This window comes from Oncorhynchus gorbuscha, linkage group LG16 (genome assembly GCF_021184085.1).
Source record: "Oncorhynchus gorbuscha isolate QuinsamMale2020 ecotype Even-year linkage group LG16, OgorEven_v1.0, whole genome shotgun sequence".
Taxonomy (NCBI): domain Eukaryota; kingdom Metazoa; phylum Chordata; class Actinopteri; order Salmoniformes; family Salmonidae; genus Oncorhynchus; species Oncorhynchus gorbuscha.
The window spans coordinates 32,269,383-32,290,264 of record NC_060188.1 but is presented as its reverse complement, the minus strand read 5'-3'; the positions used below and the strand labels follow the sequence as shown (position 1 = coordinate 32,290,264).

At 40.9% G+C, this 20,882-nt stretch overlaps 25 non-coding genes across 25 annotated transcripts; all 25 read left to right on the top strand.

Annotated features, from left to right (window-relative positions):
• The first annotated feature begins 108 nt into the window (after nucleotides 1–108).
• On the top strand, nucleotides 109–190 carry trnas-uga. Its single transcript has one exon. It is a non-coding gene; the product is annotated as a tRNA-Ser (tRNA).
• Nucleotides 191–1,610: 1,420 nt separating this feature from the next.
• trnas-cga lies at nucleotides 1,611–1,691 on the top strand. Its single transcript has one exon. It is a non-coding gene; the product is annotated as a tRNA-Ser (tRNA).
• Nucleotides 1,692–1,910: 219 nt separating this feature from the next.
• Nucleotides 1,911–1,992, top strand: trnas-uga. The gene has a single exon. It is a non-coding gene; the product is annotated as a tRNA-Ser (tRNA).
• A 1,420-nt stretch (nucleotides 1,993–3,412) lies between these two features.
• On the top strand, nucleotides 3,413–3,494 carry trnas-cga. The gene has a single exon. It is a non-coding gene; the product is annotated as a tRNA-Ser (tRNA).
• Nucleotides 3,495–3,713: 219 nt separating this feature from the next.
• trnas-uga lies at nucleotides 3,714–3,794 on the top strand. The gene has a single exon. It is a non-coding gene; the product is annotated as a tRNA-Ser (tRNA).
• Nucleotides 3,795–5,214: 1,420 nt separating this feature from the next.
• Nucleotides 5,215–5,295, top strand: trnas-cga. Its single transcript has one exon. It is a non-coding gene; the product is annotated as a tRNA-Ser (tRNA).
• A 219-nt stretch (nucleotides 5,296–5,514) lies between these two features.
• Nucleotides 5,515–5,595, top strand: trnas-uga. Its single transcript has one exon. It is a non-coding gene; the product is annotated as a tRNA-Ser (tRNA).
• A 1,420-nt stretch (nucleotides 5,596–7,015) lies between these two features.
• On the top strand, nucleotides 7,016–7,097 carry trnas-cga. The gene has a single exon. It is a non-coding gene; the product is annotated as a tRNA-Ser (tRNA).
• Nucleotides 7,098–7,316: 219 nt separating this feature from the next.
• On the top strand, nucleotides 7,317–7,398 carry trnas-uga. Its single transcript has one exon. It is a non-coding gene; the product is annotated as a tRNA-Ser (tRNA).
• A 1,564-nt stretch (nucleotides 7,399–8,962) lies between these two features.
• On the top strand, nucleotides 8,963–9,043 carry trnas-cga. The gene has a single exon. It is a non-coding gene; the product is annotated as a tRNA-Ser (tRNA).
• Nucleotides 9,044–9,263: 220 nt separating this feature from the next.
• trnas-uga lies at nucleotides 9,264–9,344 on the top strand. The gene has a single exon. It is a non-coding gene; the product is annotated as a tRNA-Ser (tRNA).
• Nucleotides 9,345–10,771: 1,427 nt separating this feature from the next.
• On the top strand, nucleotides 10,772–10,853 carry trnas-cga. Its single transcript has one exon. It is a non-coding gene; the product is annotated as a tRNA-Ser (tRNA).
• Nucleotides 10,854–11,072: 219 nt separating this feature from the next.
• Nucleotides 11,073–11,154, top strand: trnas-uga. Its single transcript has one exon. It is a non-coding gene; the product is annotated as a tRNA-Ser (tRNA).
• A 1,422-nt stretch (nucleotides 11,155–12,576) lies between these two features.
• Nucleotides 12,577–12,658, top strand: trnas-cga. The gene has a single exon. It is a non-coding gene; the product is annotated as a tRNA-Ser (tRNA).
• A 219-nt stretch (nucleotides 12,659–12,877) lies between these two features.
• On the top strand, nucleotides 12,878–12,959 carry trnas-uga. The gene has a single exon. It is a non-coding gene; the product is annotated as a tRNA-Ser (tRNA).
• A 676-nt stretch (nucleotides 12,960–13,635) lies between these two features.
• Nucleotides 13,636–13,717, top strand: trnas-uga. Its single transcript has one exon. It is a non-coding gene; the product is annotated as a tRNA-Ser (tRNA).
• A 782-nt stretch (nucleotides 13,718–14,499) lies between these two features.
• On the top strand, nucleotides 14,500–14,582 carry trnas-uga. Its single transcript has one exon. It is a non-coding gene; the product is annotated as a tRNA-Ser (tRNA).
• A 1,394-nt stretch (nucleotides 14,583–15,976) lies between these two features.
• trnas-cga lies at nucleotides 15,977–16,058 on the top strand. Its single transcript has one exon. It is a non-coding gene; the product is annotated as a tRNA-Ser (tRNA).
• Nucleotides 16,059–16,277: 219 nt separating this feature from the next.
• Nucleotides 16,278–16,360, top strand: trnas-uga. The gene has a single exon. It is a non-coding gene; the product is annotated as a tRNA-Ser (tRNA).
• A 219-nt stretch (nucleotides 16,361–16,579) lies between these two features.
• On the top strand, nucleotides 16,580–16,659 carry trnas-uga. The gene has a single exon. It is a non-coding gene; the product is annotated as a tRNA-Ser (tRNA).
• Nucleotides 16,660–18,076: 1,417 nt separating this feature from the next.
• Nucleotides 18,077–18,158, top strand: trnas-uga. Its single transcript has one exon. It is a non-coding gene; the product is annotated as a tRNA-Ser (tRNA).
• Nucleotides 18,159–18,377: 219 nt separating this feature from the next.
• On the top strand, nucleotides 18,378–18,460 carry trnas-uga. Its single transcript has one exon. It is a non-coding gene; the product is annotated as a tRNA-Ser (tRNA).
• A 1,070-nt stretch (nucleotides 18,461–19,530) lies between these two features.
• On the top strand, nucleotides 19,531–19,612 carry trnas-uga. The gene has a single exon. It is a non-coding gene; the product is annotated as a tRNA-Ser (tRNA).
• Nucleotides 19,613–20,303: 691 nt separating this feature from the next.
• On the top strand, nucleotides 20,304–20,386 carry trnas-uga. The gene has a single exon. It is a non-coding gene; the product is annotated as a tRNA-Ser (tRNA).
• A 219-nt stretch (nucleotides 20,387–20,605) lies between these two features.
• On the top strand, nucleotides 20,606–20,686 carry trnas-uga. The gene has a single exon. It is a non-coding gene; the product is annotated as a tRNA-Ser (tRNA).
• The last annotated feature ends 196 nt before the right edge of the window (nucleotides 20,687–20,882 follow it).

Sequence of the window (20,882 nt, the reverse complement as noted above, 5' to 3'; positions counted from 1 at the left end):
GACAAACAGTTCAAATAGGCTCTTCAGTAGAAAGTCTAGTCTTTACAGAAGTAAAAATGTACAGAATCAGATAGCCGACTGGTTAAGGCCTGGTTTTTAACATAGCAAGCTGCGATGGCCGAGTGGTTAAGGCTTTGGACTTGAAATCCAATGGGGTCTCCCCGCGCAGGTTCGAACCCTGCTCACAGCGCTTTGACAAAGCAGTCTTTATTTGCATCATATCATTGGAGACTTGATATGGATAATGTCTGGACCTGTACTTTGATTCAGGTGGTCAGAATAAAATTCCTTGACAAACAGTTCAAACAGGCTCTTAAGTAGAAAGTCTAGTCTTTACAGAAGTAAAATGTACAGAATCAGATAGCTGGCTGGTTTTTAACATAGCAAGCTGCGATTGCCGACTGGTAAATTGCATTGGACTTGAAATCCAATGGGGTCTCCCTGCACATATTCGAACCCTGCTCACAGCGCTTTGACAAACCAGTCTTTATTTGCAACATGTCATTGGAGACTTGATATTGATAATGTGTGCTTAATGCGTGGACTTGTTCTTTGATTCAGTTGCTCAGAGTATATCTGCATTAGCAAACAGTTCAAATAGTATCTTCAGTACAGATACTGTTGTTTGTATTAGATTTATTATGGAAATTCTGAGAGCCAGGTGGGTAATGTCCTCAGACTTGAAACCCCATGGGGTCTCTCTGCTCTTTTTAAAATCTTATTCTCAGTGAATAGTCCACTTGTACTTTCTCTGCACATAGTTTTTTGACTTGCACATTAAACTTCCAACCTTCACAGCTTTGGAAAGGACCGAGTTTACTTGGCGCAATAAGATCAAAATGTTGTGCCATCAAGTTTACCATTTTTCACCAATGATGTCTGTTTCCAAATCCCAATCCCTTTACTTGCATTCCAACAGCTGCAATGGCCGAGTTCTTTAGACGTTGGACCTGAATTTCAATGGGGTCTCCCCACCCATGTTCTTAACTTGCTTGAAGCATATAGCCCACTTCTGCTTTCTTCTCATCAATTTCCTTAGATTCCTACTGCTGTGATGGCTAAGTGGTTTAAGCATTGTAATTGAAGTCCAATATATTCTCCCTGTACAGTTTTCAACTCTGCTTACTGGGTGATGATAAAGTAGACCTTTAATAATTGGGTCTATCTCCTTTGAATTTAAATGGTCCTTACTTTATGTGCTCGTCCCACGATTGAACTGCTTAGAAAATTGCTTTAAAAAAAAACTTTGCTTGAAATAAATGTCAACTAGGCAGTTGAATTTGGATACTTTTGTCCTTGTGTGAGGTAACTCAGAAAGCTGTGATTGCAGAATGGTTAAATCGTTGGACTCAAAATCCATTGGGGTTGCCCAGTGCAGGTTTGAACCCTGCGAGCAGCGCTTTGACAATCCACTCTTTATTTGTAACATGTCATTGGGGACTTGATATGGATAATGCTTGGACATGTCCTTTGATTCAAGTGCTCAGAATTGATCTTCCATGACAAATGTTTCAAGTAGGCTCTTCAATAGCAATAATCTGGTCACTTTAGAGGTAAAATGGACAGAACGAGATAGCGGACTGGCTAAGGGTCTGTAGGTAAGAGGAGATGCTGTGATGGCCGAGAGGTTAAGGCGTTGGACTCGAAATCCAATGGGGTCTCCCGCGCAGGTTCGAACCCTGCTCACAGCGCCATGGCAACCCAGTTTTCATTTTTAACATATCCTAGGTGACATGATATGGATAATGTGCTTAATGCATGGACTCGTCCTTTGATTCAAGTGATCAGAATATTTTTTCCGTGACAAACAGTTCAAATAGGCTCTTCAGTAGAAAGTCTAGTCTTTACAGAAGTAAAAATGTACAGAATCAGATAGCCGACTGGTTAAGGCCTGGTTTTTAACATAGCAAGCTGCGATGGCCGAGTGGTTAAGGCGTTGGACTTGAAATCCAATGGGGTCTCCCCGCGCAGGTTCGAACCCTGCTCACAGCGCTTTGACAAAGCAGTCTTTATTTGCATCATATCATTGGAGACTTGATATGGATAATGTCTGGACCTGTACTTTGATTCAGGTGGTCAGAATAAAATTCCTTGACAAACAGTTCAAACAGGCTCTTAAGTAGAAAGTCTAGTCTTTACAGAAGTAAAATGTACAGAATCAGATAGCTGGCTGGTTTTTAACATAGCAAGCTGCGATTGCCGACTGGTAAATTGCATTGGACTTGAAATCCAATGGGGTCTCCCTGCACATATTCGAACCCTGCTCACAGCGCTTTGACAAACCAGTCTTTATTTGCAACATGTCATTGGAGACTTGATATTGATAATGTGTGCTTAATGCGTGGACTTGTTCTTTGATTCAGTTGCTCAGAGTATATCTGCATTAGCAAACAGTTCAAATAGTATCTTCAGTACAGATACTGTTGTTTGTATTAGATTTATTATGGAAATTCTGAGAGCCAGGTGGGTAATGTCCTCAGACTTGAAACCCCATGGGGTCTCTCTGCTCTTTTTAAAATCTTATTCTCAGTGAATAGTCCACTTGTACTTTCTCTGCACATAGTTTTTTGACTTGCACATTAAACTTCCAACCTTCACAGCTTTGGAAAGGACCGAGTTTACTTGGCGCAATAAGATCAAAATGTTGTGCCATCAAGTTTACCATTTTTCACCAATGATGTCTGTTTCCAAATCCCAATCCCTTTACTTGCATTCCAACAGCTGCAATGGCCGAGTTCTTTAGACGTTGGACCTGAATTTCAATGGGGTCTCCCCACCCATGTTCTTAACTTGCTTGAAGCATATAGCCCACTTCTGCTTTCTTCTCATCAATTTCCTTAGATTCCTACTGCTGTGATGGCTAAGTGGTTTAAGCATTGTAATTGAAGTCCAATATATTCTCCCTGTACAGTTTTCAACTCTGCTTACTGGGTGATGATAAAGTAGACCTTTAATAATTGGGTCTATCTCCTTTGAATTTAAATGGTCCTTACTTTATGTGCTCGTCCCACGATTGAACTGCTTAGAAAATTGCTTTAAAAAAAAACTTTGCTTGAAATAAATGTCAACTAGGCAGTTGAATTTGGATACTTTTGTCCTTGTGTGAGGTAACTCAGAAAGCTGTGATTGCAGAATGGTTAAATCGTTGGACTCAAAATCCATTGGGGTTGCCCAGTGCAGGTTTGAACCCTGCGAGCAGCGCTTTGACAATCCACTCTTTATTTGTAACATGTCATTGGGGACTTGATATGGATAATGCTTGGACATGTCCTTTGATTCAAGTGCTCAGAATTGATCTTCCATGACAAATGTTTCAAGTAGGCTCTTCAATAGCAATAATCTGGTCACTTTAGAGGTAAAATGGACAGAACGAGATAGCGGACTGGCTAAGGGTCTGTAGGTAAGAGGAGATGCTGTGATGGCCGAGAGGTTAAGGCGTTGGACTCGAAATCCAATGGGGTCTCCCCGCGCAGGTTCGAACCCTGCTCACAGCGCCATGGCAACCCAGTTTTCATTTTTAACATATCCTAGGTGACATGATATGGATAATGTGCTTAATGCATGGACTCGTCCTTTGATTCAAGTGATCAGAATATTTTTTCCGTGACAAACAGTTCAAATAGGCTCTTCAGTAGAAAGTCTAGTCTTTACAGAAGTAAAAATGTACAGAATCAGATAGCCGACTGGTTAAGGCCTGGTTTTTAACATAGCAAGCTGCGATGGCCGAGTGGTTAAGGCGTTGGACTTGAAATCCAATGGGGTCTCCCGCGCAGGTTCGAACCCTGCTCACAGCGCTTTGACAAAGCAGTCTTTATTTGCATCATATCATTGGAGACTTGATATGGATAATGTCTGGACCTGTACTTTGATTCAGGTGGTCAGAATAAAATTCCTTGACAAACAGTTCAAACAGGCTCTTAAGTAGAAAGTCTAGTCTTTACAGAAGTAAAATGTACAGAATCAGATAGCTGGCTGGTTTTTAACATAGCAAGCTGCGATTGCCGACTGGTAAATTGCATTGGACTTGAAATCCAATGGGGTCTCCCTGCACATATTCGAACCCTGCTCACAGCGCTTTGACAAACCAGTCTTTATTTGCAACATGTCATTGGAGACTTGATATTGATAATGTGTGCTTAATGCGTGGACTTGTTCTTTGATTCAGTTGCTCAGAGTATATCTGCATTAGCAAACAGTTCAAATAGTATCTTCAGTACAGATACTGTTGTTTGTATTAGATTTATTATGGAAATTCTGAGAGCCAGGTGGGTAATGTCCTCAGACTTGAAACCCCATGGGGTCTCTCTGCTCTTTTTAAAATCTTATTCTCAGTGAATAGTCCACTTGTACTTTCTCTGCACATAGTTTTTTGACTTGCACATTAAACTTCCAACCTTCACAGCTTTGGAAAGGACCGAGTTTACTTGGCGCAATAAGATCAAAATGTTGTGCCATCAAGTTTACCATTTTTCACCAATGATGTCTGTTTCCAAATCCCAATCCCTTTACTTGCATTCCAACAGCTGCAATGGCCGAGTTCTTTAGACGTTGGACCTGAATTTCAATGGGGTCTCCCCACCCATGTTCTTAACTTGCTTGAAGCATATAGCCCACTTCTGCTTTCTTCTCATCAATTTCCTTAGATTCCTACTGCTGTGATGGCTAAGTGGTTTAAGCATTGTAATTGAAGTCCAATATATTCTCCCTGTACAGTTTTCAACTCTGCTTACTGGGTGATGATAAAGTAGACCTTTAATAATTGGGTCTATCTCCTTTGAATTTAAATGGTCCTTACTTTATGTGCTCGTCCCACGATTGAACTGCTTAGAAAATTGCTTTAAAAAAAAACTTTGCTTGAAATAAATGTCAACTAGGCAGTTGAATTTGGATACTTTTGTCCTTGTGTGAGGTAACTCAGAAAGCTGTGATTGCAGAATGGTTAAATCGTTGGACTCAAAATCCATTGGGGTTGCCCAGTGCAGGTTTGAACCCTGCGAGCAGCGCTTTGACAATCCACTCTTTATTTGTAACATGTCATTGGGGACTTGATATGGATAATGCTTGGACATGTCCTTTGATTCAAGTGCTCAGAATTGATCTTCCATGACAAATGTTTCAAGTAGGCTCTTCAATAGCAATAATCTGGTCACTTTAGAGGTAAAATGGACAGAACGAGATAGCGGACTGGCTAAGGGTCTGTAGGTAAGAGGAGATGCTGTGATGGCCGAGAGGTTAAGGCGTTGGACTCGAAATCCAATGGGGTCTCCCGCGCAGGTTCGAACCCTGCTCACAGCGCCATGGCAACCCAGTTTTCATTTTTAACATATCCTAGGTGACATGATATGGATAATGTGCTTAATGCATGGACTCGTCCTTTGATTCAAGTGATCAGAATATTTTTTCCGTGACAAACAGTTCAAATAGGCTCTTCAGTAGAAAGTCTAGTCTTTACAGAAGTAAAAATGTACAGAATCAGATAGCCGACTGGTTAAGGCCTGGTTTTTAACATAGCAAGCTGCGATGGCCGAGTGGTTAAGGCGTTGGACTTGAAATCCAATGGGGTCTCCCGCGCAGGTTCGAACCCTGCTCACAGCGCTTTGACAAAGCAGTCTTTATTTGCATCATATCATTGGAGACTTGATATGGATAATGTCTGGACCTGTACTTTGATTCAGGTGGTCAGAATAAAATTCTTTGACAAACAGTTCAAACAGGCTCTTAAGTAGAAAGTCTAGTCTTTACAGAAGTAAAATGTACAGAATCAGATAGCTGGCTGGTTTTTAACATAGCAAGCTGCGATTGCCGACTGGTAAATTGCATTGGACTTGAAATCCAATGGGGTCTCCCTGCACATATTCGAACCCTGCTCACAGCGCTTTGACAAACCAGTCTTTATTTGCAACATGTCATTGGAGACTTGATATTGATAATGTGTGCTTAATGCGTGGACTTGTTCTTTGATTCAGTTGCTCAGAGTATATCTGCATTAGCAAACAGTTCAAATAGTATCTTCAGTACAGATACTGTTGTTTGTATTAGATTTATTATGGAAATTCTGAGAGCCAGGTGGGTATGTCCTCAGACTTGAAACCCCATGGGGTCTCTCTGCTCTTTTTAAAATCTTATTCTCAGTGAATAGTCCACTTGTACTTTCTCTGCACATAGTTTTTTGACTTGCACATTAAACTTCCAACCTTCACAGCTTTGGAAAGGACCGAGTTTACTTGGCGCAATAAGATCAAAATGTTGTGCCATCAAGTTTACCATTTTTCACCAATGATGTCTGTTTCCAAATCCCAATCCCTTTACTTGCATTCCAACAGCTGCAATGGCCGAGTTCTTTAGACGTTGGACCTGAATTTCAATGGGGTCTCCCCACCCATGTTCTTAACTTGCTTGAAGCATATAGCCCACTTCTGCTTTCTTCTCATCAATTTCCTTAGATTCCTACTGCTGTGATGGCTAAGTGGTTTAAGCATTGTAATTGAAGTCCAATATATTCTCCCTGTACAGTTTTCAACTCTGCTTACTGGGTGATGATAAAGTAGACCTTTAATAATTGGGTCTATCTCCTTTGAATTTAAATGGTCCTTACTTTATGTGCTCGTCCCACGATTGAACTGCTTAGAAAATTGCTTTAAAAAAAAAACTTTGCTTGAAATAAATGTCAACTAGGCAGTTGAATTTGGATACTTTTGTCCTTGTGTGAGGTAACTCAGAAAGCTGTGATTGCAGAATGGTTAAATCGTTGGACTCAAAATCCATTGGGGTTGCCCAGTGCAGGTTTGAACCCTGCGAGCAGCGCTTTGACAATCCACTCTTTATTTGTAACATGTCATTGGGGACTTGATATGGATAATGCTTGGACATGTCCTTTGATTCAAGTGCTCAGAATTGATCTTCCATGACAAATGTTTCAAGTAGGCTCTTCAATAGCAATAATCTGGTCACTTTAGAGGTAAAATGGACAGAACGAGATAGCGGACTGGCTAAGGGTCTGTAGGTAAGAGGAGATGCTGTGATGGCCGAGAGGTTAAGGCGTTGGACTCGAAATCCAATGGGGTCTCCCCGCGCAGGTTCGAACCCTGCTCACAGCGCCATGGCAACCCAGTTTTCATTTTTAACATATCCTAGGTGACATGATATGGATAATGTGCTTAATGCATGGACTCGTCCTTTGATTCAAGTGATCAGAATATTTTTTCCGTGACAAACAGTTCAAATAGGCTCTTCAGTAGAAAGTCTAGTCTTTACAGAAGTAAAAATGTACAGAATCAGATAGCCGACTGGTTAAGGCCTGGTTTTTAACATAGCAAGCTGCGATGGCCGAGTGGTTAAGGCGTTGGACTTGAAATCCAATGGGGTCTCCCCGCGCAGGTTCGAACCCTGCTCACAGCGCTTTGACAAAGCAGTCTTTATTTGCATCATATCATTGGAGACTTGATATGGATAATGTCTGGACCTGTACTTTGATTCAGGTGGTCAGAATAAAATTCCTTGACAAACAGTTCAAACAGGCTCTTAAGTAGAAAGTCTAGTCTTTACAGAAGTAAAATGTACAGAATCAGATAGCTGGCTGGTTTTTAACATAGCAAGCTGCGATTGCCGACTGGTAAATTGCATTGGACTTGAAATCCAATGGGGTCTCCCTGCACATATTCGAACCCTGCTCACAGCGCTTTGACAAACCAGTCTTTATTTGCAACATGTCATTGGAGACTTGATATTGATAATGTGTGCTTAATGCGTGGACTTGTTCTTTGATTCAGTTGCTCAGAGTATATCTGCATTAGCAAACAGTTCAAATAGTATCTTCAGTACAGATACTGTTGTTTGTATTAGATTTATTATGGAAATTCTGAGAGCCAGGTGGGTATGTCCTCAGACTTGAAACCCCATGGGGTCTCTCTGCTCTTTTAAAATCTTATTCTCAGTGAATAGTCCACTTGTACTTTCTCTGCACATAGTTTTTTGACTTGCACATTAAACTTCCAACCTTCACAGCTTTGGAAAGGACCGACTGGTTTACATTGGACTTGAAATAAGATCAAAATGTTGTGCCATCAAGTTTACATATTCGAACCCTGCTCACAGCGCTTTGACACATTTTTTATTTGCAACATGTTTGGAGACTTGATATTGATAATCTTAATCCCTTGGACTTGTTCTTTGCATTCAGTTGCTGCAATATATCTGCATTAGCAAACAGTTCAAATAGTATTGGACCTACAGAATTTCAATGGGTCTCCCCACCCATGTTCTTAACTTGAATCATGTCATTGGAGACATGATATGGCCCACTTGATTCAGGTGGTCAGCTTTCTTCTCATCAAACAGTTCTTAGAAATTCCTACAGAATCAGATGGCCGACTGGTTTAAGGCATTGTTTTTCCAATATAAGCTCCCTGTACAGTGGTTTTGGACTTGCCAATGGGTGATGAGGTTAAACCCTGCTCACAGCGCTTTGACAAACCAGTCTATCTCCTTTTTATTTGCAACAGTCATTGGAGACTTGATATGGATAATGTCTGAACTTGTCCTTTGATTGAAGTGCTCAGAAATTTTTTCCTTGACAAACAGTTCAAATAGGCTCTTCAGTTGAAAATAAATGTCAACAGTAAAATGTACAGAATCAGATACTGTTTGTCCTGGTTTGAGGTAACTCAGAAAGCTGTGATTGCAGAATGGTTAAATCGTTGGACTTCAAAATCCATTGGGGTTGCCCAGTGCAGGTTTGACCCTGCTCACAGCGCTTTGACAATCCAGTCTTTATTTGTAACATGTCATTGGGGACTTGATATGGATAATGCATGGACATGTCCTTTGATTCAAGTGCTCAGAATTGATCTTCCTTGACAAATGTTTCAAATAGGCTCTTCAATAGCAATAATCTGGTCACTTTAGAGGTAAAATGGACAGAATCAGATAGCGGACTGGCTAAGGGTCCTAGGTAAGAGGAGATGCTGTGATGGCCGAAGGTTAAGGCGTTGGACTCGAAATCCAATGGGGTCTCCCCGCGCAGGTTCGAACCCTGCTCACAGCGCTTTGGCAAACCAGTTTTCATTTTTAACATATCCTAGGTGACATGATATGGATAATGTGCTTAATGCATGGACTTGTCCTTTGATTCAAGTGATCAGAAATATTTTTTCCTTGACAAACAGTTCAAATAGGCTCTTCAGTAGAAAGTCTAGTCTTTACAGAAGTAAAAATGTACAGAATCAGATAGCCGACTGGTTAAGGCCTGGTTTTTAACATAGCAAGCTGTGATGGCCGAGTGGTTAAGGCGTTGGACTTGAAATCAATGGGGTCTCCCTTCGCAGGTTCGAACCCTGCTCACAGCGCTTTGACAAACCAGTCTTTTTTGCATCATATCATTGGAGACTTGATATGGATAATGTGCTTAATGCATGGACCTGTACTTTGATTCAGGTGGTCAGAATATTTTTTCCTTGACAAACAGTTCAAACAGGCTCTTAAGTAGAAAGTCTAGTCTTTACAGAAGTAAAATGTACAGAATCAGATAGCTGGCTGGTTTTTAACATAGCAAGCTATGATTGCCGAGTGGTAAATTGCATTGGACTTGAAATCCAATGGGGTCTCCCTGCACATATTCGAACCCTGCTCACAGCGCTTTGACAAACCAGTCTTTATTTGCAACATGTCATTGGAGACTTGATATTGATAATGTTTGCTTAATGCGTGGACTTGTTCTTTGATTCAGTTGCTCAGAGTATATCTGCATTAGCAAACAGTTCAAATAGTATCTTCAGTACAGATACTGTTGTTTGTATTAGATTTATTATGGAAATTCTGAGAGCCAGGTGGGTATGTCCTCAGACTTGAAACCCCATGGGGTCTCTCTGCTCTTTTTAAAATCTTATTCTCAGTGAATAGTCCACTTGTACTTTCTCTGCACATAGTTTTTGACTTGCACATTAAACTTCCAACCTTCACAGCTTTGGAAAGGACCGAGTTTACTTGGCGCAATAAGATCAAAATGTTGTGCCATCAAGTTTACCATTTTTCACCAATGATGTCTGTTTCCAAATCCCAATCCCTTTACTTGCATTCCAACAGCTGCAATGGCCGAGTTCTTTAGACGTTGGACCTGAATTTCAATGGGGTCTCCCCACCCATGTTCTTAACTTGCTTGAAGCATATAGCCCACTTCTGCTTTCTTCTCATCAATTTCCTTAGATTCCTACTGCTGTGATGGCTAAGTGGTTTAAGCATTGTAATTGAAGTCCAATATATTCTCCCTGTACAGTTTTCAACTCTGCTTACTGGGTGATGATAAAGTAGACCTTTAATAATTGGGTCTATCTCCTTTGAATTTAAATGGTCCTTACTTTATGTGCTCGTCCCACGATTGAACTGCTTAGAAAATTGCTTTTTTAAAAAACTTTGCTTGAAATAAATGTCAACTAGGCAGTTGAATTTGGATACTTTTGTCCTTGTGTGAGGTAACTCAGAAAGCTGTGATTGCAGAATGGTTAAATCGTTGGACTCAAAATCCATTGGGGTTGCCCAGTGCAGGTTTGAACCCTGCGAGCAGCGCTTTGACAATCCACTCTTTATTTGTAACATGTCATTGGGGACTTGATATGGATAATGCTTGGACATGTCCTTTGATTCAAGTGCTCAGAATTGATCTTCCATGACAAATGTTTCAAGTAGGCTCTTCAATAGCAATAATCTGGTCACTTTAGAGGTAAAATGGACAGAACGAGATAGCGGACTGGCTAAGGGTCTGTAGGTAAGAGGAGATGCTGTGATGGCCGAGAGGTTAAGGCGTTGGACTCGAAATCCAATGGGGTCTCCCCGCGCAGGTTCGAACCCTGCTCACAGCGCCATGGCAACCCAGTTTTCATTTTTAACATATCCTAGGTGACATGATATGGATAATGTGCTTAATGCATGGACTCGTCCTTTGATTCAAGTGATCAGAATATTTTTTCCGTGACAAACAGTTCAAATAGGCTCTTCAGTAGAAAGTCTAGTCTTTACAGAAGTAAAAATGTACAGAATCAGATAGCCGACTGGTTAAGGCCTGGTTTTTAACATAGCAAGCTGCGATGGCCGAGTGGTTAAGGCGTTGGACTTGAAATCCAATGGGGTCTCCCCGCGCAGGTTCGAACCCTGCTCACAGCGCTTTGACAAAGCAGTCTTTATTTGCATCATATCATTGGAGACTTGATATGGATAATGTCTGGACCTGTACTTTGATTCAGGTGGTCAGAATAAAATTCCTTGACAAACAGTTCAAACAGGCTCTTAAGTAGAAAGTCTAGTCTTTACAGAAGTAAAATGTACAGAATCAGATAGCTGGCTGGTTTTTAACATAGCAAGCTGCGATTGCCGACTGGTAAATTGCATTGGACTTGAAATCCAATGGGGTCTCCCTGCACATATTCGAACCCTGCTCACAGCGCTTTGACAAACCAGTCTTTATTTGCAACATGTCATTGGAGACTTGATATTGATAATGTGTGCTTAATGCGTGGACTTGTTCTTTGATTCAGTTGCTCAGAGTATATCTGCATTAGCAAACAGTTCAAATAGTATCTTCAGTACAGATACTGTTGTTTGTATTAGATTTATTATGGAAATTCTGAGAGCCAGGTGGGTATGTCCTCAGACTTGAAACCCCATGGGGTCTCTCTGCTCTTTTTAAAATCTTATTCTCAGTGAATAGTCCACTTGTACTTTCTCTGCACATAGTTTTTTGACTTGCACATTAAACTTCCAACCTTCACAGCTTTGGAAAGGACCGAGTTTACTTGGCGCAATAAGATCAAAATGTTGTGCCATCAAGTTTACCATTTTTCACCAATGATGTCTGTTTCCAAATCCCAATCCCTTTACTTGCATTCCAACAGCTGCAATGGCGAGTTCTTTAGACGTTGGACCTGAATTTCAATGGGGTCTCCCCACCCATGTTCTTAACTTGCTTGAAGCATATAGCCCACTTCTGCTTTCTTCTCATCAATTTCCTTAGATTCCTACTGCTGTGATGGCTAAGTGGTTTAAGCATTGTAATTGAAGTCCAATATATTCTCCCTGTACAGTTTTCAACTCTGCTTACTGGGTGATGATAAAGTAGACCTTTAATAATTGGGTCTATCTCCTTTGAATTTAAATGGTCCTTACTTTATGTGCTCGTCCCACGATTGAACTGCTTAGAAAATTGCTTTTTTAAAAAAAAAACTTTGCTTGAAATAAATGTCAACTAGGCAGTTGAATTTGGATACTTTTGTCCTTGTGTGAGGTAACTCAGAAAGCTGTGATTGCAGAATGGTTAAATCGTTGGACTCAAAATCCATTGGGGTTGCCCAGTGCAGGTTTGAACCCTGCGAGCAGCGCTTTGACAATCCACTCTTTATTTGTAACATGTCATTGGGGACTTGATATGGATAATGCTTGGACATGTCCTTTGATTCAAGTGCTCAGAATTGATCTTCCATGACAAATGTTTCAAGTAGGCTCTTCAATAGCAATAATCTGGTCACTTTAGAGGTAAAATGGACAGAACGAGATAGCGGACTGGCTAAGGGTCTGTAGGTAAGAGGAGATGCTGTGATGGCCGAGAGGTTAAGGCGTTGGACTCGAAATCCAATGGGGTCTCCCCGCGCAGGTTCGAACCCTGCTCACAGCGCCATGGCAACCCAGTTTTCATTTTTAACATATCCTAGGTGACATGATATGGATAATGTGCTTAATGCATGGACTCGTCCTTTGATTCAAGTGATCAGAATATTTTTTCCGTGACAAACAGTTCAAATAGGCTCTTCAGTAGAAAGTCTAGTCTTTACAGAAGTAAAAATGTACAGAATCAGATAGCCGACTGGTTAAGGCCTGGTTTTTAACATAGCAAGCTGCGATGGCCGAGTGGTTAAGGCGTTGGACTTGAAATCCAATGGGGTCTCCCCGCGCAGGTTCGAACCCTGCTCACAGCGCTTTGACAAAGCAGTCTTTATTTGCATCATATCATTGGAGACTTGATATGGATAATGTCTGGACCTGTACTTTGATTCAGGTGGTCAGAATAAAATTCCTTGACAAACAGTTCAAACAGGCTCTTAAGTAGAAAGTCTAGTCTTTACAGAAGTAAAATGTACAGAATCAGATAGCTGGCTGGTTTTTAACATAGCAAGCTGCGATTGCCGACTGGTAAATTGCATTGGACTTGAAATCCAATGGGGTCTCCCTGCACATATTCGAACCCTGCTCACAGCGCTTTGACAAACCAGTCTTTATTTGCAACATGTCATTGGAGACTTGATATTGATAATGTGTGCTTAATGCGTGGACTTGTTCTTTGATTCAGTTGCTCAGAGTATATCTGCATTAGCAAACAGTTCAAATAGTATCTTCAGTACAGATACTGTTGTTTGTATTAGATTTATTATGGAAATTCTGAGAGCCAGGTGGGTATGTCCTCAGACTTGAATCATGTCATTGGAGACTTGATATGGATAATGTCTGGACTTGTACTTTGATTCAGGTGGTCAGAATAAAATCCTTGACAAACAGTTCAAATAGGCTCTTCAGTAGAAAGTCTTGTCTTTACAGAAGTAAAAATGTACAGAATCAGATAGCCGACTGGTTAAGGCCTGGTTTTTAACATACAAAGCTGCGATGGCCGAGTGGTTAAGGCGTTGGACTTGAAATCCAATGGGGTCTCCCCACGCAGGTTCGAACCCTGCTCACAGCGCTTTGACAAACCAGTCTTTATTTGCAACATGTCATTGGAGACTTGATATGGATAATGTCTGAACTTGTCCTTTGATTCAAGTGCTCAGAATATTTTTTCCTTGACAAACAGTTCAAATAGGCTCTTCAGTGGAAAGTCAAGTCTTTACAGAAGTAAAATGTACAGAATCAGATAAAGTCCGACCTGTTAAGGCCTGGTTTTTAAAGTAGCAAGCTGTGATGGCAGAGTGGTTAAGGCGTTGGACTTGAAATCCAATGGGGTCTCCCCTTGCTGTTTGATCCCTGCTCACAGCGCTTTGACAGTCTTTTTTTGCAACATGTCATTGGAGACTTGATATGGATTATGTGTGCTAAATACATGGACTTGTCCTTTGATTCACGTGCTCAGAATATTTTTTCCTTGACAAACAGTTCAAATAAGCTCTTCAGTAGAAAGTCTAGTCTTTACTGAAGTAAAATGTACAGAATCAGATAGCCGACTGGTTAAGGCCTGGTGGTTAAAGTTAGCCTGGACTCGAAATCCAATGGGGTCTCCCCGCGCAGTTTCGAACCCTGCTCACAGCGCTTTGACAAACCAGTCTTTATTTGCAACATGTCATTGGAGACTTGATATGGATAATGTGTGCTAAATACACGGACTTGTCCTTTGATTCAAGTGCTCAGAAATTTTTTCCTTGACAAACAGTTCAAATAGGCTCTTCAGTGGAAAGTCTAGTCTTTACAGAAGTAAAATGTACATAATCAGATAGCCGACTGGTTAAGGCCTGGTATTTAATGTAGCAAGCTGTGATGGCCGAGTGGTTAAGGCGTTGGACTTGAAATCCAATGGGGTCTCCCCTTCGCAGTTTCGAACCCTGCTCACAGCGCTTTGACAAACCAGTCTTTTTTTGCAACATATCCTAGGTGACATGATATGGATAATGTGCTTAATGCATGGACTCGTCCTTTGATTCAAGTGATCAGAATATTTTTTCCGTGACAAACAGTTCAAATAGGCTCTTCAGTAGAAAGTCTATTCTTTACAGAAGTAAAATGTACAGAATCAGATAGCTGGCTGGTTTTTAACATAGCAAGCTGTGATTGCCGAGTGGTAAATTGCATTGGACTTGAAATCCAATGGGGTCTCCCTGCACAGATTCGAACCCTGCTCACAGCGCTTTGACAAACCAGTCTTTATTTGCAACATGTCATTGGAGACTTGATATTGATAATGTTTGCTTAATGCATGGACTTGTTCTTTGATTCAGTTGCTCAGAGTATATCTGCATTAGCAAACAGTTCAAATAGTATCTTCAGTACAGATACTGTTGTTTGTATTAGATTTATTATGGAAATTCTGAGAGCCAGGTGGGTATGTCCTCAGACTTGAAACCCCATGGGGTCTCTCTGCTCTTTTTAAAATCTTATTCTCAGTGAATAGTCCACTTGTACTTTCTCTGCACATAGTTTTTTGACTTGCACATTAAACTTCCAACCTTCACAGCTTTGGAAAGGACCGAGGTTACTTGGCGCAATAAGATCAAAATGTTGTGCCATCAAGTTTACCATTTTTCACCAATGATGTCTGTTTCCAAATCCCAATCCCTTTACTTGCATTCCAACAGCTGCAATGGCCGAGTTCTTTAGACGTTGGACCTGAATTTCAATGGGGTCTCCCCACCCATGTTCTTAACTTGCTTGAAGCATATAGCCCACTTCTGCTTTCTTCTCATCAATTTCCTTAGATTCCTTCCTACAATATATTCTCCCTGTACAGTTTTCAACTCTGCTTACTGGGTGATGATAAAGTAGACCTTTAATAATTGGGTCTATCTCCTTTGAATTTAAATGGTCCTTACTTTATGTGCTCGTCCCACGATTGAACTGCTTAGAAAATTGCTTTAAAAAAAAAAAACTTTGCTTGAAATAAATGTCAACTAGGCAGTTGAATTTGGATACTTTTGTCCTTGTGTGAGGTAACTCAGAAAGCTGTGATTGCAGAATGGTTAAATCGTTGGACTCAAAATCCATTGGGGTTGCCCAGTGCAGGTTTGAACCCTGCGAGCAGCGCTTTGACAATCCACTCTTTATTTGTAACATGTCATTGGGGACTTGATATGGATAATGCTTGGACATGTCCTTTGATTCAAGTGCTCAGAATTGATCTTCCATGACAAATGTTTCAAGTAGGCTCTTCAATAGCAATAATCTGGTCACTTTAGAGGTAAAATGGACAGAACGAGATAGCGGACTGGCTAAGGGTCTGTAGGTAAGAGGAGATGCTGTGATGGCCGAGAGGTTAAGGCGTTGGACTCGAAATCCAATGGGGTCTCCCCGCGCAGGTTCGAACCCTGCTCACAGCTCTATGGCAACCCAGTTTTCATTTTTAACATATCCTAGGTGACATGATATGGATAATGTGCTTAATGCATGGACTCGTCCTTTGATTCAAGTGATCAGAATATTTTTTCCGTGACAAACAGTTCAAATAGGCTCTTCAGTAGAAAGTCTATTCTTTACAGAAGTAAAAATGTACAGAATCAGATAGCCGACTGGTTAAGGCCTGGTATTTAATGTAGCAAGCTGTGATGGCCGAGTGGTTAAGGCGTTGGACTTGAAATCCAATGGGGTCTCCCCTTCGCAGTTTCGAACCCTGCTCACAGCGCTTTGACAAACCAGTCTTTTTTTGCAACATATCCTAGGTGACATGATATGGATAATGTGCTTAATGCATGGACTCTTCCTTTGATTCAAGTGATCAGAATATTTTTTCCGTGACAAACAGTTCAAATAGGCTCTTCAGTAGAAAGTCTATTCTTTACAGAAGTAAAAATGTACAGAATCAGATAGCCGACTGGTTAAGGCCTGGTTTTTGACATAGCAAGCTGCGATGGCCGAGTGGTTAAGGCGTTGGACTTGAAATCCAATGGGGTCTCCCCGCAGGTTCGAACCCTGCTCACAGCGCTTTGACAAAGCAGTCTTTATTTGCATCATATCATTGGAGACTTGATATGGATAATGTCTGGACCTGTACTTTGATTCAGGTGGTCAGAATAAAATTCCTTGACAAACAGTTCAAACAGGCTCTTAAGTAGAAAGTCTAGTCTTTACAGAAGTAAAATGTACAGAATCAGATAGCTGGCTGGTTTTTAACATAGCAAGCTGCGATTGCCGACTGGTAAATTGCATTGGACTTGAAATCCAATGGGGTCTCCCTGCACATATTCGAACCCTGCTCACAGCGCTTTGACAAACCAGTCTTTATTTGCAACATGTCATTGGAGACTTGATATTGATAATGTGTGCTTAATGCGTGGACTTGTTCTTTGATTCAGTTGCTCAGAGTATATCTGCATTAGCAAACAGTTCAAATAGTATCTTCAGTACAGATACTGTTGTTTGTATTAGATTTATTATGGAAATTCTGAGAGCCAGGTGGGTAATGTCCTCAGACTTGAAACCCCATGGGGTCTCTCTCTTTTTAAAATCTTATTCTCAGTGAATAGTCCACTTGTACTTTCTCTGCACATAGTTTTTTGACTTGCACATTAAACTTCCAACCTTCACAGCTTTGGAAAGGACCGAGTTTACTTGGCGCAATAAGATCAAAATGTTGTGCCATCAAGTTTACCATTTTTCACCAATGATGTCTGTTTCCAAATCCCAATCCCTTTACTTGCATTCCAACAGCTGCAATGGCCGAGTTCTTTAGACGTTGGACCTGAATTTCAATGGGGTCTCCCCACCCATGTTCTTAACTTGCTTGAAGCATATAGCCCACTTCTGCTTTCTTCTCATCAATTTCCTTAGATTCCTACTGCTGTGATGGCTAAGTGGTTTAAGCATTGTAATTGAAGTCCAATATATTCTCCCTGTAAGTTTTCAACTCTGCTTACTGGGTGATGATAAAGTAGACCTTTAATAATTGGGTCTATCTCCTTTGAATTTAAATGGTCCTTACTTTATGTGCTCGTCCCACGATTGAACTGCTTAGAAAATTGCTTAAAAAAAAAAACTTTGCTTGAAATAAATGTCAACTAGGCAGTTGAATTTGGATACTTTTGTCCTTGTGTGAGGTAACTCAGAAAGCTGTGATTGCAGAATGGTTAAATCGTTGGACTCAAAATCCATTGGGGTTGCCCAGTGCAGGTTTGAACCCTGCGAGCAGCGCTTTGACAATCCACTCTTTATTTGTAACATGTCATTGGGGACTTGATATGGATAATGCTTGGACATGTCCTTTGATTCAAGTGCTCAGAATTGATCTTCCATGACAAATGTTTCAAGTAGGCTCTTCAATAGCAATAATCTGGTCACTTTAGAGGTAAAATGGACAGAACGAGATAGCGGACTGGCTAAGGGTCTGTAGGTAAGAGGAGATGCTGTGATGGCCGAGAGGTTAAGGCGTTGGACTTGAAATCCAATGGGGTCTCCCTGCGCAGTTTCGAACCCTGCTCACAGCTCCATGGCAACCCAGTTTTCATTTTTAACATATCCTAGGTGACATGATATGGATAATGTGCTTAATGCATGGACTCGTCCTTTGATTCAAGTGATCAGAATATTTTTTCCGTGACAAACAGTTCAAATAGGCTCTTCAGTAGAAAGTCTAGTCTTTACAGAAGTAAAAATGTACAGAATCAGATAGCCGACTGGTTAAGGCCTGGTTTTTAACATAGCAAGCTGCGATGGCCGAGTGGTTAAGGCGTTGGACTTGAAATCCAAATGGGGTCTCCCCGCGCAGGTTCGAACCCTGCTCACAGCGCTTTGACAAAGCAGTCTTTATTTGCATCATATCATTGGAGACTTGATATGGATAATGTCTGGACCTGTACTTTGATTCAGGTGGTCAGAATAAAATTCCTTGACAAACAGTTCAAACAGGCTCTTCAGTAGAAAGTCTAGTCTTTACAGAAGTAAAATGTACAGAATCAGATAGCTGGCTGGTTTTTAACATAGCAAGCTGCGATTGCCGAGTGGTAAATTGCATTGGACTTGAAATCCAATGGGGTCTCCCTGCACAGATTCGAACCCTGCTCACAGCGCTTTGACAAACCAGTCTTTATTTGCAACATGTCAATGGAGACTTGATATTGATAATGTGTGCTTAATGCGTGGACTTGTTATTTGATTCAGTTGCTCAGAGTATATCTGCATTAGCAAACAGTTCAAATAGTATCTTCAGTACAGATACTGTTGTTTGTATTAGATTTATTATGGAAATTCTGAGAGCCAGGTGGGTATGTCCTCAGACTTGAAACCCATGTCACTTGATATGGATAATGTCTGGACTTGTACTTTGATTCAGGTGGTCAGAATAAAATTTTTGACAAACAGTTCAAATAGGCTCTTCAGTAGAAAGTTTTGTCTTTGGGAAGAAGTGAATAGTCCACTTGTACTTTCTCTGCACATAGTTTTTTGACTTGCACATTAAACTTCCAACCTTCACAGCTTTGGAAAGGACCGAGTTTACTTGGCGCAATAAGATCAAAATGTTGTGCCAGAATCAGTTTACCATTTTTCACCAATGATGCCTTTTTGCATTCCAAAGCTGCAATGGCCGAGTTCTTTAAGGCGTTGGACTTGAATTTCAATGGGGTCTCCCCACCGAACCCTGCTCACAGCGCTTTGACAAACCAGTCTTTATTTGCAACATGTCATTGGAGACTTGATATGGATAATGTCTGAACTTGTCCTTTGATTCAAGTGCTCAGAATATTTTTTCCTTGACAAACAGTTCAAATAGGTTCTTCAGTGGAAAGTCAAGTCTTTACAGAAGTAAAATGTACAGAATCAGATAGCCGACCTGTTAAGGCCTGGTTTTTAACGTAGCAAGCTGCGATGGCCGAGTGGTTAAGGCGTTGGACTTGAAATCCAATGGGGTCTCCCCACGCAGGTTCGAACCCTGCTCACAGCGCTTTGACAAACCAGTCTTTATTTGCAACATGTCATTGGAGACTTGATATGGATAATGTCTGAACTTGTCCTTTGATTCAAGTGCTCAGAATATTTTTTCCTTGACAAACAGTTCAAATAGGCTCTTCAGTGGAAACTCTGTCTTTACTGGGTAAAATGATAATCAGATAGACCTTTAATAATTGGGTCTATCAAGCTTTGAATTTAAATGGTCCTTGGACTTGAAATGCAATGGGGTCTCCCACGATTGAACCCTGCTCACAGCTTGACAAATTGTCTTTTTTGCAAAAACTTTGACATGAAATGGAAATGTCAATATGGCAGTTGAATTTGAATATTTTTTCCTTGACAAACAGTTCAAATAAGCTCTTCAGTAGAAAGTCTGTCTTTATTGCAGTAAAATGGTTAAATCAGATAGCCGACTGGTTAAGGCTCAAAAGCCTTGGGGTTGCCCAGTGCAGGTTTGAACCCTGCTCACAGCGCTTTGACAAACCAGTCTTTATTTGTAACATGTCATTGGGGACTTGATATGGATAATGCTTGGACTTGTCCTTTGATTCAAGTGCTCAGAAAATTGATTTCCTTGACAAACAGTTTCAAATAGGCTCTTCAGTGGAAAGTCTAGTCTTTACAGAAGTAAAATGTACATAATCAGATAGCGGACTGGTTAAGGCCTGTATTTAAGAGGAGATGCTGTGATGGCCGAGTGGTTAAGGCGTTGGACTTGAAATCCAATGGGGTCTCCCCTTCGCAGTTTCGAACCCTGCTCACAGCGCTTTGACAAACCAGTCTTTTTTTGCAACATATCCTAGGTGACATGATATGGATAATGTGCTTAATGCATGGACTCGTCCTTTGATTCAAGTGATCAGAATATTTTTTCCGTGACAAACAGTTCAAATAGGCTCTTCAGTAGAAAGTCTATTCTTTACAGAAGTAAAAATGTACAGAATCAGATAGCCGACTGGTTAAGGCCTGGTTTTTAACATAGCAAGCTGTGATGCCGAGTGGTTAAGGCGTTGGACTTGAAATCCAATGGGGTCTCCCCGCGCAGGTTCGAACCCTGCTCACAGCGCTTTGACAAAGCAGTCTTTATTTGCATCATGTCATTGGAGACTTGATATGGATAATGTCTGGACTTGTACTTTGATTCAGGTGGTCAGAATAAAATTCCTTGACAAACAGTTCAAACAGGCTCTTCAGTAGAAAGTCTAGTCTTTACAGAAGTAAAATGTACAGAATCAGATAGCTGGCTGGTTTTTAACATAGCA